Source organism: Bubalus bubalis, chromosome 21 (assembly GCF_019923935.1).
Source record: "Bubalus bubalis isolate 160015118507 breed Murrah chromosome 21, NDDB_SH_1, whole genome shotgun sequence".
NCBI lineage: Eukaryota > Metazoa > Chordata > Mammalia > Artiodactyla > Bovidae > Bubalus > Bubalus bubalis.
In genome coordinates this window covers 5,007,180-5,012,544 of record NC_059177.1, presented here as the reverse complement: position 1 = coordinate 5,012,544, position 5,365 = coordinate 5,007,180, and the positions used below count along the sequence as shown (strand labels likewise).

Sequence of the window (5,365 nt, the reverse complement as noted above, 5' to 3'; positions counted from 1 at the left end):
ATAAGTAAATGATTGAATGGTACATCCCCTGGTTAGAACGTGAAACCCTGTGGGTGCATTTAATTCTCGGGGTAGTGAGCAGTGGCTTCATTTTGATTAATGGTTTCACATGAAGCACTTTTAATTTTGGTCTCTGAAACAATAAAGATTAGGTACAATTAGAATAACCTTAACATTTTAACTTGAAGAATGCTCTTGGCCTGCTTGTTGTTTCATTATTTAACTGGAAAAAAAATGCATCAAAAGCATGAACAACTTTTTTTAAAAAGCATCTAATTGATTTTTGCAGAAGTTTTCTTAGTAGACTTAGACTGTTGAAAGAACACTGATTCTGGCAAGTCATAAAGTCACACTTGCCTGAGTCCCTGGTGACACGCCAGGGTCCTTTCGATTTGGGGTCCTGAGCTTTGCCTGTGAGCTCAAGTTTATCCGAGGGTGATGGGCTTTCCTGCTGCCATCTGACAAAGTGACACTTTGAACATATCCAGATCTGCAAAGGCAATTTTTAAAGAAGGCAGAATATATGTTTGCTCTTTTAGAGGTGGTCTTCAACTTCTCCCGCCACAGACCTTTTGTCTAAATAGCTGGTTTTCTATGGGAAGGTGGGAATTTCTTAACTAACAGGGGAGTCAGGCTGTCCAGGAAGCAAAAGGAATCCAGGAGATGTCACTTGAATTCCCATATCAGTAGCATTCTCTCCGTTCCTTCAATTCCCAGATCACGTGAGCTGAGTCTCTCTTACCTCCAGGTGAGTTATGACTCAAAACCTAATTTTCCAACTGTTTTCAGGATACCCTACTCATTAATGGACTTCCCAGGTGGCACTAGTGGTAAAGAACCTGCCTGCCAATGCAGAGGTAAGAGATCCAGCTTCAATCCCTGGGTCAGGAAGATCCCCTGGAGGAGGGCATGGTGACCCACTCCAGTATTCCTACCTGGAGAATCCTGTGGACAGAGGTGCCTGGAGGGCTCACAGAGAGTTGGACACGACTTAGCAGCACTCATCAACACTGGGGAGTCTACAGAAGACTTGAGACACTTTCTGCTCACTTGCCTGCCTTCTCCCTCCCAGAAGCAGGACAGATCCCTTTTCTTGTCCGTCATGCCTTCAGCATCCCATCATGAACAAAGAATCTTACCAGGAACAGGGTGGAGGGATGGGTGTATCAAAGAATTTCTCCCACGTGAACAGTGTTCTCTCTTTCTAAGAATACTTCTGGTGCATAGAATTTTGGCTGATATTAACCTAAATATTTATTTCCTCTGAGTCATCTCAAACTTTAGGATAGTGGAAAAATCATGAGCTTTAGAACAACACTTAACTGCGTTCCAGTTCTAGGGTACTAGCTGATAACAGTTATCCCCTGTAACTCAGCTTAACAGACAGTAAATGGTCACCAACAAAGCAAGGTCTGGAGCTCCCAGCAAGAGTCTGGCAGCTTCCCCTTCCCCTTTCCCTTGTTTATACTACGTGCCGCACTCAGCGTAGCTCCTGGCGCCTGAGATGTGTTTATGTTGAAACCAGTTTGCAGTGGGCTTCGGAAGAGTGACTGCTTTATCCTGGAAGGTCTTTACAGAAAGACCAGTCTGGTATGGAAAGAGAGCTTACTTGAGTTTTAAGTGGCCATTTCAGTGCTGTTTTTCAGAGATAAGGCTCTGCAGTGCTGTGTGCAGTTAGGATTATGTAACATTTGCTGCTTCTGGACATTCAGCAGTAAGCTTCACATCATCAGGCTGCAGAACGAGGTATTTTGAAAAGCCAGCTCTTTAGAGCAGAGCTATGAAACTGAGGGCGAATCTGGCAGGGGATGGAATCTGTTGGTGGTAGGGAAAGAGGATAGGGTGATGGTAAGGTTATTATTGGGGGGTGGGTGGTTGAAGAAAATAAAATATCTGCCTAATCTCAGTCTTCTGCTATAAACATGCTTATCTCTCTATAGACTCAGAGTCTCCCCCAAATCCAATCATACCAGATAATTTCTATACTTAGCTCCTTCTCACCTTAATGTCTAAACTTGGAGTGCTCCCTATTGTAAAATCCAATAGAAACAAAGGGCTTGTTTTCCATGTAGGTTGTTTTCCTAACGGAATCTCTCCCAATGAGCTTAATGAGTGTTGATTAAATTTATAGACAGTGTGATTTCTTCAACAGCCCCCAAGTCTATAAAAACCACGAGAGGAAAATAGTCTTTCTCCAGGTGGTAAACATAAATGCAGCTCCCTATCCACCTGTTTTCATTTAATCGTGGATTGTTTGCCTCATTTTGTTCTTCCCATGTGGAATGGAAATGCCTGGTGTTGGCGGAGAGAAGCCAGCCAAACTGAAACATTTCTACTCTGAAATCCTGAGTCGGTTAGACAATAAATCTAAACTTATTTTTCTCTTGTTTGGAATTAGACTCATTCCCGCCCCACTCCACCCTGGTCTAAGCCAAATATAGTTTGCAGGTCGAATTTTGCAGTTTTTGACCTGTTCTTTGGCTAGGAAAAAACAATGTAGAATATGATTGGTTGATCATTTTTCCTTCTCTAGGATTTCCCAGCTCTAATCCAAAGACTGCCATTTTCTCCTCTCTAGTGTCAAGAGTTTCAAAGCCTGAAAGGAAGCAGTGACAGAAATGGAAAGGACGATGGGGATTTAAAGCAGAACCCAAAGCATCTAAAGAATCTTACTCTGGGTCTCTCTGGCCCCGCCCATACTAGTCCATTTTTCAGCGAGCAGATGAGCCTTTTCAAATAAATGAAGAGGCCTGTGATATGATTCCAGAACTGATGGAATGCAGATCAAATAGGAAAGGGAGGCGCTATAAGTAAAAGCTCAATGAGGAGCGAGATGGAAGGGGAGGCAGTAGCTCCCCTCTCCTCTCGGGTTTTCTGACAGCAGGTGGGCTCAGAGTGAAGGGGGGTAGTCTGCACCATCTCCTGTGAGATACTGTCCATTATTCCCCTGTAACATGATTCTATTATATGATGAAGTGGAAGTTCAGAAAAGCTGAGGCGTACCTTGTCCCAAATCACGTGTTCTTTAGGAAGTAGATGGATTTCAGTCTGAGTCTGTTTCCATGGCAACATCCCCTTTCTTGGGTTAGGATTAAGAAAGGATTAAAAGATAAAGGAAAACAGACTAAAAAATAGAAAATTCTACCAGATAATTGCTATGTTTAATACTTTAAAAAATGTGTCTGTATGTATAGGATCAAGAAATTGGAGAATCCAGTAAGGTATAAAAGAGGAAATAGAAACGATCTCAGTACCCCCAAAATAGTCACTGTTAGTTTCTAGTACGTTTCCTTCCAGGACTTAAAAATTTCAGTATTCAGCTATATGTTGAAGTCATCTATCTATAATCTGCACTTCCCTGGTGGCTCAGTGGTAAAGAATCCACTTGCCAATGCTGTATACATGGGTTTGATCCCTGGGTTGGGAAGATACCCTGAAGAAGAAAGTGGCCACCCACTCCAGTATTCTTGTCTGGGAAATCCCATGGACAGAGGGAGCCTGGCAGGATATAGACTATGGGGTCTCAAAGAGTCGGACATGACTTAACAACTAAACAACAAGAGCAATCTGTAATCTGCTTTCTTCCACTTAATATATCATGAACATTTCCATTCTACACCTACTCTCCTTTAATATGATTTTATTTTAAAATATTTTTTATGTGACTCATTTTTAAAATCTTTATAGAATTTGTTACAATGTTGCTTCTGTTTTTTGTTTTGGTTTTTTGGCCATGAGGCATGTGAGATCTTAGTTCCCCAGCCAGGGATCAAACCTGCACCCCCTGCGTTGGAAGGCAAAGTCTTCCCTGCTGGACCACCATGGAAGTCCCTTTAATGTGATTTTAAATAATTGAGTAATTCATTTAATCAAAAAAGTTTTATCTTATGAACCAGGCACCATTCTAAGAAATTGGGATTCACAAAAAAAAAGCTAAAGACGTCCTGCTGCTGCTGCTGCTGCTGCTAAGTCGCTTCAGTCGTGTCCGACTCTGTGCGACCCCACAGACGGCAGCCCACCAGGCTTCCCCGTCCCTGGGATTCTCCAGGCAAGAACACTGGAGTGGGTTGCCATTTCCTTCTCCAGTGCATGAAAGTGAAAAGTGAAAGTGAAGTCGCTCAGTCATGTCCGACTCTTAGCGACCCCATGGACTGCAGCCCACCAGGCTCCTTCCATGGGATTTTCCAGGCAAGAGTACTGGAGTGGGGTGCCATTGCCTTCTCCAGAAGACGTCCTAGCACCAGGCAGTTCTCACTCAATGAGAGGAGACACATAATACATAATAAACAAATAAACATGATAAATACAGAATCTGATTTACAAAGTATTATGAAGTACATTAGGGATATAATGGAAAAGAGCTCTATCTTCATTAGGGAAGTCAGAGAGACCATTTCTGAGGATGGGACAGTGGAATGGAGAATTCAAGACTAAAAAGGAAGGTAAAAGAAAACTGTGTTCCAAGCAATGGAGCAGCAGTCCAGACAAAGGGCCCAGGAGGTCGAAAGACTTCAGACAGGAGAGGTCTTCCTCTGTTCAGGGTGGGCACAGGGCTGTGCTGCTGGAGTGTCTGAAAGGAAGGGAGGGAGCTGGGGAGATGAACCAGCAGGGGGACACAGGGTGGAGCTCATCAGGGTTTGGGAGCCACAACCTTGATTCTTACCCTAAGCACAGCTGAGAAGCTATAGAGGCTTGGCGAGCCAGGGGAGACCAACTTGATGAAGGTATAACAGGCACGGGTGTCTGAGCCACAGGCATGGAAAAATGGAATTTATTCCATAACCCAGTTTAATTTCTGACTTTTAGCCTCGGGCTGCCCAGTGGCAGTCAGTCAGATCTCTCCAACTGCAGGTTTCTCTCGGTTCAATCCAGTGACTTTTTAGTAAATCCAGAAGTATAATTCAATCACCCCTTCCTTTTCCGGGGAGGAGGGGCTTGTGTGCGTCCTGCCGAGATGTGCATGGTATGTGGGTGATGTCCTCTGTGATGGTGGTGGGATGGTTGGACCTTTGCTCCTTCTCTAGTCATCGCTGCCAGCACTCAGGCGCTGTCCTCATCCCCATGGACCCCCTGGGAATGGTCCAGTTGTCTCATGTTGGAGGCTGGTCATCAGTTCTGTCCCACCGACATGACTGGCCCCACCAACCCTCCAGTCACCAGGCCAGGGCAGGCTGCCCCTCTCAGCAGTGGGCAAAGGCCACTGAGCTGCCCTCCCTCAGACCTTCCATGGCCTCCTCCTGAGATAGGATGGGGTCAGGGAGTCTCCTCTGCCTTTGTGAGGCTGCAGGGGATCAGGGGATGGTGGGGGAGGCGGGGAGGAGCGGAGCTGCTTTCAGACCCTCACAAGAGTGCTAATCCTCAGTTT

General features: G+C 44.8%; 1 long non-coding RNA gene across 2 annotated transcripts; it reads right to left on the bottom strand.

Annotated features, from left to right (window-relative positions):
* Positions 1-310: 310 nt before the first annotated feature.
* Positions 311-2,692, bottom strand: LOC123330942. Of its 2 annotated transcripts, none has more exons than XR_006547235.2 (2): positions 936-2,692; positions 311-490 (listed from the first exon to the last, which is right to left on the bottom strand). It is a non-coding gene; the product is annotated as an uncharacterized LOC123330942 (long non-coding RNA). The 2 variants fall into 2 exon arrangements; XR_006547236.2 differs by having other exon boundaries at positions 1,140-2,692.
* Positions 2,693-5,365: the final 2,673 nt, after the last annotated feature.